Raw genomic sequence first — 20,060 nt, forward strand, 5'->3', positions numbered from 1 at the left:
ATCTAATGTAGAATGCAATATATCATATGTAGAGTTCCATCTAGTAGATACATCTAAAGTAAAAGTTGTGTACCTTACTTTCTTCGAATAACAATACTTCTTCCACGCCTTGCCAATATGAGGCTTCCAGTGGATCAATGATACAGCTGTTGTAATATGTTGAATATGTCTTTGCCATAAAGACAAAACATCTTGTACACATAAATTTAAAATATGACATATACATCGTTGGTGAAAATACTTACCACTTATCACCGGGGAGCAAGCCGTAATTAATTCGGGTATACTTGCAGTGTTAGCGGTTGCGTTATCAAAACCAACCGAAAATATTTTGTTGCATAAATCATAATCATTCAAAACTTGAATAATTAAATATGCAATTGCTTGTGCGGTGTGTGGTGAAGGAAATTGTCTAAAACCAATTAAACGTTTATTTAAATTCCAACTATTATCTATAAAATGACATGAAATTCTCATGTAAGAATTTCTCTGGAAAGAATTCGTCCACACATCAGAGCAAATATTAACTTTGTGCCCCAAGTTAGATAAAAATTTTCCTACTTCTCTTTTTTTTTTATCAAAAAACTGCCGGTTGTTAGATCATTGAGCAGTTGAGGGGAGAATTCTTTTTGTAGCAACATTAAATGCGGTTTGCATAGTAACTTCATATTTTTTGTCATTAAAAAAATTAAACGGCTTCATTGCCGCCCATCTTACCATAACATCGGTAACATTTTTTGGATCATATTTAAATAGAGGCGTACCTGTTTGAGACGATGAGCCGGCCGGGAAGTTTATTTGGCTTTGGGACTTAGTATGCCCATATTCCACGGGATGTTTTACCTTCAAATGGCGATGGAGAGTACCATATCCCCCACCGGTTCCAAATGGATAGACTTTCTCGCAATAGTTACAATATGCTTTGAACTCACTTGTCTCGCGGTAGTGGTCAGATCATTAGGATTTATTATTACCACCGGGACCTTCTTGTAATGTTTGGTGAAAATATCGGATTTCAACTTTGGAGGCATCTTCTTCTTTTGTCGTCCTGAAGGAGGAGGAGCATCGGCCTCCTCATCATTTTCACCAACTTGGCCGGCGCTAGAAGGGGGGAATTGATGCGATCCATCATCGCCTTCGTCCGATGATAGATTCACATCGTATTCGAAATGCGAAGCCGAATGTGAATGCCCTCCTTTTTGGTCGTTGGCGAGGGCAAGTAACAAAGCCGCATTTCGATCTTCTTCCTCCTACGAAAATTATACAATTAAGTAAAAATACTAACACAAAAATAAAACACATAGACAAATAGATGTTAAAAAATAAAATTATGAATTTGATAAAAATGAATTAACAAAAAACAAAAACATATTAGAACTTACTTGCGCTCGAAGAGCGGCTCGCCTTCCCACCTCCTCCGCAACTTGTGCTCTAGTAGGGGCACGTCGACGACGAGTATCACTCTGATATTGGGCAATTCCCTTGCCCCGATCACCACCACGACGAGATGAAGACATGATATTTATGGAAATTGAAAGTGGAGAATAGAGAGTAGTGTGATTGTGTGAATATGATAACGTGAACAACGTGAGTAATTATGAGGGCAAGAAATAACGTAAACAACTTGAGCAATTAGAGAGAATGAGGATGTAGTATAGAGAAATTGAGATTGAGAAGAGAAAGACTTGTTAACACAAGAATGGGGTGTGTAGAAATGAAGAGGAGGGGGTATTAATAGGGGAAAAATGTGATTAAATAAAAAAAATTCAAAATTTCAAATTTTCAAAATTTTGAAAATCCGCCGGAACCGCCGGAACCGCCGGTTTTTAGGCCGAAACCGCCGGTTTCGTCAATGGTTTCTGACGAAAACCTGCGGTTCCTGACCCGGTTTCTGAAAAGACTAGGGGTAGGTCAGAAATAGGCCTGAAAATTTGTCAGGAACCGGCGGTTCAAAACCGCCGGTTACGGTTCGAATGAAATTGAAACCTGAACTGGCCCGGTGGAACCGGCGGTTCCGGTCACGGTTCGAACCGTCACCGACAGTTCCGGTTTCGATTCCGGTTCAGAACCGCCGGTGACGGTTCCGGGCCGGTTCACCGGTTCAGTTCGGTTTGGGGACCTCTACTTGTGCCTTCTAATTGCTCGTCTTCTGCATTTGATAATTATGCTTTAAAATAGTGACTTTGTTGTTTTATTTCAACTTGTGAGGTTAGGGTTTTTGCTCACATTTGTCTTATGTCGAGTAATCGAGTATTCTTTCCCCAAGAAGACTCGGAGAGGATTGGAGTAGACTCCGTTTGTGGAGAGGAGAGGAAATATGTACTTTGATTTGCAAGTTCGTTTTCATGTAGTTATTGAGGGGTCCCCCCAAAATATGACGAGAGATGTGGAAAAAGTAGGTCCGATTACGCGTATTCCTAATCCTAAATGGAATGGGACGACGCTAATCCTATCTTATTAGAAATAGTCAAGCATAAGGCTAGTGCTTCCTTAGCTACGGGTCAGCCATCGGATCAGGAGGTTTACAAGATTGTATATTGGGATTAAATATGTAGCGTGTTTAGTTCATGAGATAAATCTCACAACTCAATTCTAGATAAATAATTATACTCGTTCTAACTAAAATAATCTTATAATTCAATCCTAGATGAGATTGCATATCATATTTCTGTTAGTTGCTATAAGACAATTTGTTAGATATACTCATGGTTTTCTCTTAACTATTCATTATTTATTTATTTATTTGAAAATGTAACTAATTAAAAAACATTTTATTTATATTACATAATTAAAAAAAATTTAAAATTAGAATTACATAGTTAAAAAACATATTTAAAATCCTAGAAATTTAAAATAACATAATTTAACTCCTAGAAATTTAAAAATTACCTAATAAAAATTCTAAAAAATTACTCAGTCGGCAGCTGTGGAGGTTGTTGTTGCGGTGCAAACATCGAGTAAGATTGGGGGGAGGGGGGGTCCAGTTGAGTTATGAGAAGTTCAATTCCTTGGAAATGTGCTCAAATTGGAACGACGACATATGGGAAACGTTGGCCGTTGTGGCCGCAAACCACAATCCCATTAAACGGTCATATGCTGCTGTAGAGGGGCCCTCTGGCTTGGTTCTCCTCGTCCCCTACCTCTAGCTGTAGCAACCTTCGCCGCCTTAACATAATCAGTTTAATTCCGCTTTGGTGTTGCAATTCTCTATTCCCGTGGATGCTGCAAAATCTTTGAGGTTCTTGTCGACGCCACAAAATCTTTGAGGTCCTTGTCGACTCGATCGCAATGAAAACAAAGCACATGTTGGAAAAATATCTTGAGATACAAACTTGCCGGGTGAAAATTACACGGTAAAAATAAAGAGAAAATTACACGGAAACAACCGAAAAGAATTTACACGGGAAAACTTGTGGAAAACGGTAAGCCGAGTCGAGGAGTCCTCTTTTCGCAAGACGAGATACGCCCCGATAGTGCTCTCGGTTTGGTGTGTCGTCCGCAAAAGATAAAACGACTTCGTCTCTGAAGTAGCAGCACCGCTAGCAGCACAGCTCCGGCGAACGGGAGTAAGGCAGGGGCAGAGCTTCGACGGGAAGATTATGTAGAGAGGGAGAGAGCGTGTATGCAAGAATGCTTGAGTTTGTTGTGTGTTGAATGAAATAGATGCATGCCTATTTATAGGCCAAGTCCACCCGCAGGGGGTGCTGGAGTCAACAGACATAATGTCTGTCATCAAGGCCATTGACCGTAACCGTCGGGGGTTACTAACTGGTGCAATAGCCATCGGGAGCTGAAGAGACACGATGCATATGGACACACTACACGAAGGAATACACCATGGACTGTCGGGGTCCATCGGGGACCTTTTGTCTCCCGTTATGCGTCGGGGTCCAGCGGGGATAGCGTGGAGTTTGAGGTGGTCTAAAAAGAACAAGCGGGGCTTGAACCACGCTCAACGACCAGCTCCAAAGAACAACCCAAAGGCCAATTGCCAAGGCACAAGGCACAAGGCACACGGCACACGGTGCCCGGTGCACGGGGCACGGTGCGTGGTGCGCGGCTCGCGGGCTGGCAGCGGCGGCGCGCGCATGTGCGCGCATGTGGGCTCTATCACCCATCTTATTCCACGATAATTATTACACATAATAATTCATCTTATTAAATACTTCATCAAAGAAGTTTATCATCCCCGATGTGGGATAATTAACACTTAGTTAATTAATCCTTTAGCTTTTCTCATAGCTCATTTCTAGCTTTACTGTGACTAACTTTAATATATTATTTCTCACTCGCCGGAAATCAGATTTGAGAAAATGAATATGCTATGGTCATCTACTCGGAACGTAGATCGACGCTATTGCATCTAATTTCACAAAATTAAAGGTCTTATAACATTTATTATTAGTCAAAGTAATTTTACCAAGCACGATTCCAACAATCCCCCACATGAGTGGAAATTTCCAAATGCATATGTATGCAGCCACAAGCTCAACCCTAAAGAGGTATGTAAGCATAAGGATAGGTTGTTTTTAGCTTTGAACCATCCATAGTCAACACCATCGGATACACAGGCGGACTAGTAGCGTGATGCTTTGAACTATTCCTCCACGACGTGCACTGAGACAATGATGTTAACACTTAAACACCTCAACCTCATCCGTTCTCATGTTTTGTGTCCATTTCAGGCCTTCGACACCACTTTGGATTCATAAGTGTATTGTTTGAAGCGGCCCCACTTCACACTTACATAGGTGATTCCTCGTTAAGTATCTTGCCATACTCGGTCTCCTTGAGAACTTCATCTCAACGAGATCCTTTAGGGATCATTAAAAGTCATAGACTTAACCGTTAGGGTTTGTATACTAGAAATCACATTTCGAGTGATTGAATACTGTAAAACTCTAATAATTATTTTCCAATGAATGCAACAGATTATTTTTGTCATAATGTTGTTATGTTTTACATTTAATGGATGTTTATTGCATATTTAAATGTATAAGCGAAAATAACATAAGTCTAAGTCTTTGTTCTAGTAGACCGGTTGTGGGCTGCACTCAATTTAAGGTACGCGGTCAGTTCTGAACAAAGAAAAATAAGAATTTCACAACCCAGATAGACCTAGACTACCTATCGTGAAAGGTTGCAATGTCAGTCCGATTATTTCTAAGCCTTATTGAAATATGATGACGTTGGTGTGGTATAGCACTGAATGGATCTAACAGCAAGACGAGTTTTTATGCTATCTACTGAAAGACGAGGTCTTGATAATTAATTTCTTAATCAATGTACGTTAGCATTGAGCATAAGATATTGAGTATCTACTACTTTGACTTACCAAAGGTGCGGGTTTTTCGTCAGCCAACTATCCAGGTATATTGGGTAGTGGTGATCATTGTCTAGCGGTGCTAGGATTGCTATTATGTTGAATCGTGCGCGAGGAGAGTCTCGTTTGATAACATCCTCAAGAGGAGCTCGAAACAAGGTTTTATTATTCGGAACCTAGCTAGTTGGAGTTTAATTACTCTATGAATAATAAATAAGAGTTTCTTGCTAAGTCCACTCTTGGAGAATAAAATATGTTAATTAATTAAGTCCATAGTAGACATAAATTAATTAATGAATGTTTCTATCTTAAGCGCGGGAAATGAATTAAACAAATAAAAGGAAACCCGGAATACTTGTAATTTCGGATTTGGAAAGGCAGTGCAATATTACCTCTGTAGTGGCTGCTTGTAATATTCCAATATAAACTTGTATTAAATTGTGAGTTCAATTTAATTAGTAAAAAGCTAATTGGGTGAGGCCATGTCCAAATTCTTCCTAAGATCCCTGACTGGGCCCAATATGTGACTTAATATAAATAGGAGAATAAATGAGACAGAAAACATAATTATTATTGCTAGAATTTTCGTCCCCCTCTAGAAAGAGAGAGAATTCGAAAATTGCTCCCTCCGTGAGCTAAGTTCTGCCTTCATTATTCGAGTCCTAGTATTCTGGTGAGATTTTCCCACACAAATATCAATATACAGTCCGGGACACCAGTCAGAAGATCAGAGGTCGAGTACTGAAGATCTTCACATGGAAACGGAGCAAGCCATCATCGATTCTTGATTGAATCAACGAGGTAAATTGGCTAATTCCGTAGTGAGCATGTTTTAGGGATTTTATATGCTAAAACATGTTTTAATTCAAGTTATGAGCATGATACATGTGATAATTACGCGAATAGAATTTGTCTAAATAATCTGCTAAATAGATCAATTTTATGTGATCGAATCTCATGCACGCTTCCGCTGCCAACCCCTTCAATTGGTATCAGAGCCAGTCTTTGGCTCTGATTATTTGGATTTAAATTTCACGAAATTCATGTATGCATGTATTATTTGATTGCGAAGCATGTTCTTGGTGTTTTGTTTAATTAATTATGCATGATGAACTCAAGAACTATCGAATCAAAGAACTTGAATTACTCGATCGTACGAGACGTGCGATCCGTCGGCGCTCGCGCCGAGACGGATTGCACCACGCGTGATCGTGAAACAGGGTTGTCGATTGAGTGGGAGCCGAGGGATCACGATCACGGGGCGACGCGCAGATGAGCGTGGGCTCGAGCGCGACGCCGGACGAGACCGCAACCCCAAGGCGGCCCCCGCACCAAGGCTGACTTGAAGGCCGGCACGGAGTCGTGGTTCGTCCGAGAACCACCGAGACACCAGGCGCCGAGAGCTGGAACCCTAGGCAGAAGGAAGGGTGGTCGCCGCTGGCCGAGAGCTCACGCCACCCGACGGCTCGTATGTCCGAGACGGGCGTCAAGACGCTGGCCGAGAGGCTTGCACCACTGCGTGTGCGCCTGGCCGAGAAGCGTCGGCACCCGACGAGCCGAGATGCCGTGACGGGTGCTTGCCGCTGGCCGAGAGGAGCTGCCCCTCCGCGCACGCTCCTGGCCGAGACGCTGGCGACACCCGACGAGCCGCTGGCGCGCCACCTGCGCGCTGGTGGCCGAGATGCTTCGTGCGTCGTGGTCCGACGAAGAACTCGTCGGATTTTCGTCGTTCATCATTCGTGCGAATCTCGTACGATGAGATAACGATGAAAGATTATTTTAATGATTATTTAATTTTTTAATTAAAAGATATCATTAAAATATTATTATTTAATGGAAATAAAATCTTTTTGGAAGATTTACCTAGATTTTAGGAATATTTTTATTATTATCTGTATCTATGGAAATAAATAATTTTATTTTATTCGTAGATGATATGGATGGGAATATTTTAATAGTTTCCTAATATTTATCTAGATTTTAGGAATATTTTTATTATTATCTATATCTATGAAAATAAATAATATTATTTTATTCCTAGATGATATGGATGAGAATAATTTAACAGTTTCCTAATAATTATATATCTAGAATCCTAATTAGGATAGATATGTATGAATACATTAAATAATAAATCTTCTCTTCCTAATCTTAAATACGGAAATAATTTGAATTTAATTTTTCATGTCTTGTTAAGAATTAAATAATTTAATTATTTTAGATATATCTTATAGTAGACATGAATAAGAATTAAATACTGGAACATTATTTTCTTAATGGAAGACGCCAATTAAATATAAAGGACTCAATTATCCAGCATATTAAATACCAACAGAATTTAATTAAGCCTTAATCTGCCTCAAGGCTAAGGATAATTGAATAAAAACCATAACCCAAAATATCTAAGCTGTAATTACGAACTCAACGTTTGTATATGGTCTCCACCAATTGGTCTGTAATTTATGAAGCTGTTTCCAATATTATCGCTACCTGCACTGTGGGGACAATAATCGTAGGAAACTACGAGATTCGGAAGTTCACACAGAATTTATTGGATAGTTTGATCTTGTTAGCAGCGCATGAGCATTGTTATGGGATTGTGTTGTAGAAATGAGATCCTGTAATGCTAAATTCGGTGGTCTTGCTTAGGCAACATTAGGCAGCCATGCCACTCTGTGGTCTTTGGACTATTCGTCGGTGTTGTGACCAGTAAAAATTGTAAGATTTTAATGCGTATTAACTTCCTCTGGAGGATACAAAATTTTAATTTTACTGTTGTAAGATTTTGAAAAGTTTTATGGTTAATCTAATCAAACTTCTTACATAAGTTTATGACAAATGGTAAATATTCTATTTTGCCGTGCTAATCAAATCGTCAATATGTCGTTCAGTCCTCTTTCTGCAATACTTAAAGAAAACAAACTCGAGGGCCAAAATTACATAGAATGGAAACAAAATTTGGACATCGTTCTCACAGCAGATGAGTACATCTTTGTACTCACAACCCCGCGACCTCCAGTGCCACCAGCTAACGCTACGGCAGGAGTCAGAGATGCACACAGACGGTGGCATAAGGCGAATGAGATGACTAAGTGCTATATGTTGGCATCTATGTCATCAGTACTCAAGCATCAGCATTCAGCCATGGAAACTGCCGCCGAGATCGTGCAGAATCTCAAGAATCTTTTTGGTACTCAGAATAGAACAGCTAAGTCTCAAGCCTTTCTGAGTATCATGTCGAAGACTATGAAGGAAGGCTTGCTGTGAGGGACCATGTCCTCGAGATGATGGGCCACCTCAACCAAATTGAGGTCTTGGGAGGGACGATCGATCCCGAGTCCCAGGTGACTATTATCCTTCAAAGTCTTCCCCCTAGCTTCCAGCAGTTCAAGCTCAACTTCGAGATGAACAAAAGGAACTACACCTTGGCAGAGCTGTTGACTGAACTTCAGTCGGCAGAGGACCATATGGTCCAGGCTAAGGCGGCCATGATGACTTCGGTGCCTCGTTCCTCTGGCTTCAAGCCTAGCGCGGGAAAAAGGCAGGTACCGAACTCAGGACCGGCCAAGATAGCTAAGGGAAAGAAGAAGAAGAGGGCAAACAAGAAGCCCACGGGGAAGTGTTTCAAGTGCGGAGAGAAGGGGCATTGGAAGCCAGATTGTCCTAAAAAGGGCAAGGCTACAGGTATGCACCAAGCTTTAGTAGTCGAGTCATGTTTGGCTTCGAAGTCTACTTGCACTTGGGTTATTGACACTGGAGCCACTGATCATATTTGTTTTGATCCTGACTTAATGTAGGTGATAAGACGGCTACGTGATCGTGAGATCGAGGTCCAGCTGGGCGACGCTACAAAAGTGGCTGCCGTAGCAGTGGGAGACATTTATTTGCGTTTTAGTAGTGATAGAATTTTGATTTTGAAGAATGTTTTGTTGATACCTTCTTTTAGAAGAAATTTAATTTCAGTTTCTAAATTAGTTTTTGATGGATATTCGATTTCTTTTAATGACAATTTCGTTATTAAGAAAGATGGTTCTTATATCTGTCATGGAATCATGGAAAACAATCTGTACACAATCACATCTACATAGTTTAATAATCGCAAATCAGAACTCAATATAACATCGAAAATTTCAAAGAAACGAAAGGAACCTTCAAGTTCAATGAACGAAACGTACTTATGGCACCTTAGACTTGGTCATGCCAATGAAAGGAGGATCCATTCTCTTGTCCAACAAGATCTTATTAAAGATCTAGAGGAGGAACCTTTTCATAAGTGTGAGTCATGCTTAGAAGGCAAGATGACCAAGAGGCTTTTCAGGCTAAGGGCAATATGGCCAAGGAAGTACTTGAGCTCGTTCATTCCGATGTATGTGGTCCAAAGTCTACTGAGGCAAGAGGTGGTTTTCGATACTTCATCACATTTATTGATGACTTCTCGAAAATTGGAAACGTGTATTTGATGCACCACAAGTCAGAGTCTTTTGATAAGTTCAAGGACTTTAAGACTCTTGTGGAGAAGTATCATGGTAAGAGTATCAAAAGCCTACGATCTGATCGTGGAGGCGAGTACCTCAGTGCTGAGTTTTTGGACTACTTGTCGGAGTCGGGAATTGAATCCCAACTGACTGCGCCGGGCACGCCCCAGCAGAACGGCGTGGCTGAAAGAAGGAACATGACCTTATTGAACATGGTCCGATCGATGATGAGTTATGCACGACTACCTACTTCGTTTTGGGGACATGCCTTGCTTTCTGCAAGCCATATTTTAGATAATTTACAGTCAAAATCCGTACCTACTACTCCTTATGAGTTGTGGACTGGGCGCAAACCCAATCTAGCACATCTCAAGATTTGGGGTTGCCCGGCTCATGTATTGGAAAAGGATCCAACTAAGCTAGGATCAAGGACGAAGGTATGTTTGTTTATAGGGTACCCCAGAGGAACGAAAGCTTATGAAATCTTTAGTCTCCGAGATAAGAAAGTTATTGTGAGCACTCACGCCACATTCTTAGAGGAAGACTATGTAATGAATCATAAACCCAGCAGTGAAGTGACTCTTGATGAGCTAACTTCTGTCACAAATTCCATTAACCAAGAACGAGTACCAAGTGTACAAACAATTCCAGAAACTTCAACTTCTATTCCAAGAATTGTAGTGCCGCGCTGAAGTGGGAGGGTCTCACATGAGCCCGAAAGATACATTGGTTTGGGGGAATCTATGGATCACTCCTCAGACAGCAATGTATTAGATCCCTGGAACTTTGCGGAAGCGCAAGCAGATGTCGATCATTGCGAATGGGTGAAAGCAATAGATTCGGAACTACAATCTATGATAGACAAAGACGTCTACAATTTGTCCGTCCTACCCGAAGGCTGTACTGCCATTGGGAGCAAGTGGATATATAAACGTAAACCTGGACCCGGTGGACGAGTTAAAGTCATCAAGGCAAGACTAGTGGCTAAGGGGTATACCCAAAAGGAAGGTGTCGATTACGACGAGACTTTCTCCCCAGTGGCCATGCTCAAATCGATCCGGATACTATCATCTATAGTAGCTTATATGGATTGGGATGTATGGCAGATGGACGTTAAGACTGCGTTTCTAAACGGCGGTCTTGAGGAGACCATCTACATGGAACAACTCGAAGGTTATGCCATAAAGGGCAAGGAACACATGGTTTGGAAGCTTAAGAAGGCCATTTATGGCCTTAAGCAAGCATCTAGATCATGGAACCAATGTTTCGATCAAACTGTTCGCAAGTTTGGATTCAAAAAATGCCCAAGTGAAAGCTGTGTGTACAAGAAGGTTGAAAAAGGGAATGTAGTGTTCTTAGTTTTATATGTAGACGACATTCTTCTAATTGGAAACAATAAAAAGATGTTGTCATCAGTACGAACATGGTTGTCAAACTAGTTCGAAATGAAGGATATGGGAGACGCGGGACACATCCTCGGGATAAAGATTCTTTGGAATCGAGAAAAGAAGATGTTGTGCTTGTCTCAAGAACCTTACATCGAAACAGTACTTAGTCGCTTTAGCATGCAGGACGCCAAGAAAGGTTTCTTACCTTTTAGACATGGCATCCATCTATCTCAAGAGATGTGCCCCAAAAGGCCGTCTGAGATACAAGCAATGAGAAGGATTCCATATGCTTCGGCAGTTGGAAGTCTCATGTATGCTATGCTTTGTACGAGGCCTGATATTTACTTTGCTGTTGGCATGGTGGCAAGATATCAGTCGAATCCGGGCCAAGGACATTGGACTGCCGTAAAGAACATACTCAAGTACCTTAAACGGACTAAGGACTATGCTCTAGTTTATAATGCAGTCGAGCTCTGTCCTTTGGGATATTCTGACTCAGACTTTCAAGCTGATCAGGACTCGAGAAAATCTACTTTAGGATATGTGTTCACCTTAGGAAGTGGAGCCGTAAGTTAGAAGAGTGTGAAGCAGAAATGCATCGCGGACTCGACCATGGAAGCCGAGTATGTGGCCGCTTCGGAAGCTGCAAAAGAGGCAGTTTGGTTCAAGAACTTCCTTATGGATTTAGGTGTGGTTGCGAATCTGCCCAAGAGTATCACAGTTTATTGTGACAATTCTGGTGCTGTGGCAAATTCGAAGGAACCAAGAGCTCATAAATCGAGCAAACACATAGAGCGGAAGTATCATATCATAAGGGATATAGTGCAGAGAGGACACATATAAACGGTCAAGATTGCGTCAGAGAACAACCTGGCAGATCCTTTTACAAAGGCATTGGCGGTAAAACCGTTCGAGGGCCACGTTGAAGGGATGGGAGTTCGACTCATTCAAGACCTCAACTCGGTTTCAGTATTAGTGGGAGAAATTTGACGTGTGCACACTGTTTTGTATACTCGAAAGCTGTTTTGAGTATAAGTGGGAGATTGTTAGGGTTTGTATACTAGAAATTACCTTTCGAGTGATTGAATATTGTAAAACTCTAATAATTATTTTCCAATGAATGCAACAGATTATTTTTGTCATAATGCAATAAGAATTTCACAACCCAGATAGACCTAGACTATCTATCGTGAAAGGTTGCAATGTCAGTCCGATTATTTCTAAGCCTTATTGAAATATGATGACGTTGGTGTGGTATAGCACTGAATGGATCTAACAGCAAGACGAGTCTTTATGCTATCTACTGAAAGACGTGGTCTTGATAATTAATTTCTTAATCAATGTACGTTAGCATTGAGCATAAGATATTGAGTATCTACTACTTTGACTTACCAAAGGTGCGGGTTTTTCATCACCCAACGATCCAGGTATATTGGGTAGTGGTGATCATTGTCTGTGGTGCTAGGATTGCTATTATGTTGAATCGTGCGCGAGGAGAGTCTCGTTTGATAACATCCACAAGAGGAGCTCGAAACAAGGTTTTATTATTCGGAACCTAGCTAGTTGGAGTTTGGAAGGACATGGAAAGAGGTCGAAAACACGAAATGAATGTAGATCAAGTTATATGGAATGATAACCGAACCGATTGGATAAGTTAGCAAATGTCGTTGCCACTTAATCAATGCAATCTAGCTCTCGCCCTTTCCGCCTTGCCAAAGTAATTAATAACTCCCAATTTTGCACAACTTTAACAGTAAAGCGGCAAGTTTGAGGTCGATCCTACAGAGAAGTTGGTGCGTCGAGTGTGCGAGTAGTGAACAGGGGGGTTGGCTACTGCCACGCTTTAACTTGGGAGTTTTTCACTACTGGTTTTAATCTAGACAGAATTAAACTAGCTATCTTGATCAATGGAAATTTAACTACTGGATCAAGTGAATTGCAGGTAATAACAGAAAAGTAAATGCGCGGATTAAAAGCGAAAATAACTTTGATTAAACTAAAAGCTGTGTACAACGTAAAATTTAAACTAAGCTAACACTTTGGAATCAAAGAAAGTGGTAAAAACTGAGAAAAATCTCAGCGGGAAACTTAAGATGACGCTAACATAAATGAGTATTCTGCAACGCTCCCTTTCGGTCGCCCTTTAAACTAAGCTATCTAACTAAGCTAGAGAACTGAACTAAACTAAGCTAGAGAGCTGAACTAAACTAAGCTAGAGAGGCTGAACTACGCTAAATAACTAAGCTAAGCTAAACTAGACGGAAAGTAAAGTCTCGGATGCCTTCTTGTGGTGGCACACCCTCTATTTATAAGCTCGATTCGGCCGCCAGCTAGATAACGATCTTGACAGGGAATATTTGCTCATTTTGAGAGTGAGCAACTCATTGATTGCTACGTGCTGTTCTTCTAGAATGACGACGCTTTTTGGTAACAGATTCGTGACTCATCTCCATCCTTGCGTCTCATATTCCAGCATGTGTCCCCTTCTAGAATGTCGTCCTTGATAACAAAATGGTGCGCTATATCCAGCTCATTTCCTCACGTGTTCTTCTTCTAGAAGCCAGCGGTCCCCACCTAGCTGCTTGATCGCCCCCCCTTGATCAACTCACCCGATTCTTAGCCTTTTATCGCCTTTTGTACTTGCTTGATCAGTTCGGCCTTGCTGCCTTGGTTAAGTGGTATTTCTGCACATTTAACACTTGTTTTGCGCGATAAACCGATCAAGTAGCATGTATTTCACCCTTAAACCGATGCATGAAATGAGCCTTATCAAACTGCTCACACTTAAAACAAACTTGTCCTCAAGTATAAAGAAAAATAAAAGAAAAAGATAAGGTGGATTTCAGGCATGGTTTACTTATTTCACTAGTAAAGGAAAACGAAAAGAAAAACAAAACTTTAAGATAAAAACACGTATTCTCATGTATGCATTATACCGAATAATTTTCCAACAATCATACCCGAGGTCGAGGTCAATCCATTTGTCAGTAGCTTGTGTTCCTTCTCTTTCGCCTTTGCTTGATCAAGGTGTCAGCTTGTCAAGATTGCTCAATTTAAAAACCACTGTTGGATTCACTCAGTCGCTCCTTTCTCACCAGAGATGTTAGGACTTTCACTCGGTGTTGCCAAAAATTTAATACTTTGAATCGGACTACACAAGATAGTTCCTTAAGGTCTTTATTTTGGGTTGTAACAGGGCTCAAGGGTAGTAACGTGTTAGGTTAGGGTCATAGGGGTTCTAAGCTTAAATATAAAATTTTTAAAGAAAAATCACATGAGTCGAAAGGAAAAAGATTTGACTAAACTCGCTGGATTAGAATTGGAATATTTATTTCTTGGTACTCCCTCTTGGTCAGATTTCGACCTTTAGCCTTATAACCTTCGGCTTATTATTATTTTTACTTTTGATTTCCTGGGTCAGGTTACAACTATTTCCTGCCCTTTCTCTATTTTTTTAAACATTTTCATATGATCAACCTGATTGTCTAACTTGATCAACCCGGCTACCCTTTATTCCGACCATTCTTTTTGCTATCCCCCTTTTGTTTCCCTTGACAAACTTCATTTCTTTGACCATCTTTCCTCATGTGATATGAAACTTTGAATTTGGTTTTAAGGCTTCAAAGTAAGGGAAAGAGTGTATGGGCTCGAATTGGCTACTAGGGGGTGCCTTGACTAATGAGGCGGGTTTGTGGAACGAAAGAAGAACACGACTCAAATGGTTAAGTCCTAATGCCTTTAGTCATTACTACTTGTGCAATTTTCATCTCAATATTAAAAGTCAGCCTCTCGTATTTTTTTTTCCTTTGTAAAAATAATAGAAAGTGTTCTACTTTTGGCTTATAACTCACATATAAAGAGGATTCACAGTTGGTTTAGAAATTGAGCGTTTCCATCATACTTGCGTCATTCAAATTGATCAAGTTTTTGCAATCAAGTTTTACATGTGAGCATACTGAATCCTTTTTCTAACTCTCCCAAAAAGTAATCAACTCTTCCATTTATCCAAATTCATGCATATTGCCTAATTATTACTACCTGGAATTTGTTATTTTTGAGAAAATTTTTAACATGTATGATTTTATTGTAACTAACCCGTCCCCCCTCCCCACTGCATATGAACTTGTCCACGAAGGACTGGATGCAGTGGAAAGAAGGGTTAGGCACAGGCGATGGCATAACAACAATCAAGTGAACTTCTCACACTTAGACCAGACACTGGGCTAAGTGTGAGGCAGTGCCAGCAATCAAAACATGCTAATAACCACACAAAAAATATGAAAATAAAACAGATATATGCAGACTAACAACATAGAAAAAAGGGCATGCATACTTCTCACACTTGACCCAACACAGGTCTAAGTGTGATACAAAATAGAATGACAGTTATACATACCATAAACAAAATAAAACTGAATTGTTTTGAAATTAATGTGAGCTGAGATGGGGTGAGAGGTACTTCAACTGTTTTTTCCGGTCCCTCATGGACCTGATTTCCTTGGTAACGCCTGTGGGCGCTTGGAGGGTAGAAGTGGGGGATCATCAGACATTGTCGTCTGTGCAGTTTCGGTAGGGGAGTGCTGCATGCTGTTTCTTGGAGGGGCCGCTGGGGAAGGAAGAACCGATTGAGTTCCTTGGGCAGTTGCTCCGGGGATCTCTGTAGGAGTGCTCAACTGGGTTTGAAACGTTTGTTGCTGGACGAACTATTTGAATCTCCTGGATGTTGCTCCTTATAGCGGTCATTTCGTCCTTCAAGGCACTCCCTAGCGCTGCCATGTCTTCTTTCTATTCTGGCGTTGCCGTTTTAGTCGGAACTCTCCCCTCTGTGTCCAAGTTGCCCTTAGCCCTGCTATCTCCGTCAGTTTCTGCTGTCGCTTTTGTGTTGCCCTGTTCTGCAACTTCTGTACATGCGTCGGCCTTGCTCCTTTTCCCAGTTCTGACGGTTACCTCAGTCCTTTAATCCTCTACATCGTAGAAGTGGACGACATCGTCCTTCATGTACAAGAGTCCCTTGTTGAAAAAGAAAATCAAGTTGACATCGTATGTTTCCCTTTTGCCCTGCGTTCCGCATTAATCTTTGTCTTCTGTGGGTCGGGAAAACGAGCCCTTTCCTTCAAGAGTTTTTCCGTGACCAACACCTCCGTCCTCTCGTAGGTAGGTTCTCCTGACCTGTTGACCTCCGCTTCTTCTCCACCGTCTTCTCCAGCTACCTCTTCTCCTTCGGTGAACGGTACCCTAATAGGTTCCTTGATCTCCGCAGTAGGGAAAGCCGTCCTTGGTTTTTTTGTAGGAGTTTTGGCCACTTGCTTTCCTTTTCGTCAACGCTCAGAATGATAGCGCAAGTACTGCACCTTTTCTGATTCGCTACTTTCCACCGGTGTGTATACCGGAATACTACGGCGGGCCGTTCTCCTCAGCATTCTCTCGTCTTGTTCGGTTGAAGGAGAGTCCATTTGAAAATCGTAGGTGATTTCCGTGGAGTGAATGGCGATTTGAGAAAGGTTTTGATAAATAGGTGGGAGCAAACAAAGGAGTGCTGTAGGTAGTTGGTAAAAAGTAGGGTACGAGTCATAAAGCGTCCTTTTATACTGATATCGCGGCTGTTGGGATCTCCGTGACTGTTCAAATCTCTGCGACTCTTTGCGTTCAGGCCCATCTTTTCAGAATGCCAGTTGGCTTAGCTTCTCCTACACACTTCTCTTCCGGACATCTTTTCACTACGACAGTTGGCACTATCTGACACCCCTCCAATGGCTGCATATGTCCTTTTGCCACCTGTTCCTGATTAATTAAATCACTGTGGCCATTGGTTAGCCCTTGTTGCACTGATCAAGTGGTCCATTATATCCAGATGAAACTCAATAATTCCACTTGATCAGTTTCTCGCCTTTATTTCTGTCCTTTAACCCTCTAAGAATTGAAATAAAAAAACACTAACACAAGAAAAACTAATTACACTAACTATAAGGACTTGACCAGGTTCCCCTAGGTTGTCACTTGATGATTTTAATGAATTTGAAATGTGTTGTTTGATCAAGCAGACTGCCCAAGAGTTCCCGATCACTCCTTATACCTGGTCAATGGTTGAGATTGGGGAAGGTTAGTGGAATTTCTTCCACCACTCCCACTTTGGTCTTGTCTCTGTAGGGCTCAACACGAGGACCATTCACCTCGAAAAAGAACGAACTTGGTGCGTGCTCGCCTTGATGGTTTCAGGATCTGCCCATTCTGAATTCCGCTTCCCTGTCATTAGTTTGATTTGACTCTGGAATGGTAGCTTCCTTTGTTTACCGATGAGTTCTTCCTTTCTCGAGGAGAAGTTGGTCACTTCCTTTTTTTTCGTGGTTGGGTGCATGCGCAAATTCGAATTTATTTCCATCGGGTTTGTTGATTTCCACTTGACGCCTTCTTCACCCAGCCTCAGTTTTTTTCTTGATTGTACCTCCTGTCCATGCAGACTTGGTTCAACTGGACTGTGATACGCCTGGTCGGGCATGTCCTTGAGGGAATTTGGTGATTCAGGTAGTTGCCTTGTAAACGAGGATTCCTTCTTCAGCATTCCTTTTAATGGAACGGCTTGGTCAGGTGGTCTGTAACCACCCGCTAAGACTATATTATTAGAAACAATATTATTAGTTTGATTAGCTATATAAGTAACTTTTATGCGATTAAATCCGAGCTACGTTAGATTGTCGTTGTTTGTTTGACGATAGGGAAGTGAATAAATAAATAAAACCCCAAAATTAAAACATTTAATGTCCGATACATCCAACAAAAGTCCAACGAAAATTTAATTTAATACTTCGTTCTAAAGAAAATCGGGTACTTCAATTTGGACAGCCACGAACTTGAACCGATTACCTACACCAAATTAAATGAATAAGTAAGCAAATACTCAAATAATTAAATTAATAAAAAAAAAGAATTATAAAAAAAACATATCATGATAGAATCGAATGAGTGTTATCAACAGCATTTAATGCTGCATTTAATGTGGGCAGGAAGAAATCATATCATCTGACAGAATATATTTTTAAAGATAGGTTTCAGTGCCATCTTCCATCTTTTGTATAAATATGTAGATATCACAATCATTTTTCACCTCCACATCACTATCAACCCCCAAAATAGAGACTTTGTCCCCAAGTTTCATAAACAAACTGCCAAAATGGAAGCAGCTGCCTCTCCTCACCTCCTCCTCCCCACTTTTCGACACCCAAAGTTTCACAAGGAAAGGGGTGCAGCGAGTAGTAGCAAGGAGCGAGAGGAGCCCCACAACAAAGAACGAATTACCAAGCTAGGTAACTTCACAACGCACTCTCCTTACATCATGTGTAGAACAACCACAATGTTAGCCAAGAACTTAGAAAATTCAATAGGAATCTCATCTCGTAGCAACAATAAGAATGACTCAGTGATCAAGAATCAAGCTCTTTACATGGCAGTATAGGCTGCTAGAATTAAGCAGTACGATCCCCAAACTTTGAACACCCAAGTATCGAAAGCAATAATCAATCCCTGCAAGATCAAGGTGTGAACATCACCAATATTCAGGACTTTCAACTTAGAAACTTATATGCACTCATAGTTACTGTAATAACTCAAAGAATTGAGTAGAAGGGGAAGGGGGAAGAAGAACTTAGCTTTAGGTTGAGACTGACGGGCTGCCCAGTGGAGATCGCTGCACGGTCACTGCGGGACAGCAGCAATCACCCCTCCAAACATCGGACGACAGTGAGCGGCGGCGCTGGTCGCCGAGAGAGAGAGAAAGTGTTGAGCGGAAGGAGAATGAGAGAGAGACGCCGTTGGAAAGGATCGGTGGAGAGCGAGCCGCCGACGGCGTTTTCGCCGGAGAAAGTGCGCAGTTCCTAAATTCCTAAACTAGGGATTTCATTTTGTGAAGAAAGGTGATTTGGGGGTAATTCTCGAGGGAGCTGATGGAGGAGGAATAACAAATAGGTGACCTCAATGAGTATCATTGGGCCTCTTTATTTGTTTCTGGGCCAAGTTGATTAATGGGCTGTCTTATTTAATTAGCTAGGATGGTCTACAGATTAATAGTTGGGCCGATCCCATCTTCTAAAAAAGGCCATAAATTAATCTTTTAATTGGAGAAGTGGGTTAAGTTTTTTTTTGATTGGGCCAAGAGATTAATTATTTTGTGCCTAGAAAATCTAACGGTTGGGCTTGTAATTAATTATGTTGGCTGTAGATAAGTGATATCCATGGATTGGAATTAGCTGAAGGAATTGAGCTTGCAACCTAATTAATTAATTCCCGAATAAATTATTGAGTTTCCAAGGATGGGAATATTAAAGTTGAGACGCGAAGGGCAAATCGACGCGTCGCCCCGCGACGCCATGGGAGGCCTTAAGAAAAATCCGGAGAAAAAGATTTAAAAAGGGATTTTCCAAGAATCCATATTGTATTAAATAAGTACCCTAGTGTTATTTTAGAGAAAATAGAATTTCTCTAAAAGTTAGTAAAGTGAATAAGTAAATTCTGCAGAGTTGTGAAGGCCGAGGTAGGATTAAGAAAAATCCTATAAGCTGAGACTAAGATATAGGTGCTATCCAATAGGACGCATGCATTCTTTTCTTAAGAGAAATAGTTCAAGTACTAATTAGCGTGATACACTACTTATTTTCAAAGGATATATTGTTCAAGGGCAAGTGAGGCCAAAGCGAGTAATTAAGTTGAGGAATAAGCGAACGAGGTGAGCTTTCTTATACTAAAAATACAAATCGTATTTTATGAAAACATGAACACATGTTCGTGATTCTTAAAGATGTTGTCTTGCCATAAATGTTTTTGTATGATGCCTATCTGTTTGGCTAAGGCCAAAGGAATTATGAATGATGATATAAGTCGAAT

This window comes from Salvia splendens, chromosome 3, assembly GCF_004379255.2.
Source record: "Salvia splendens isolate huo1 chromosome 3, SspV2, whole genome shotgun sequence".
Classification (NCBI taxonomy): domain Eukaryota; kingdom Viridiplantae; phylum Streptophyta; class Magnoliopsida; order Lamiales; family Lamiaceae; genus Salvia; species Salvia splendens.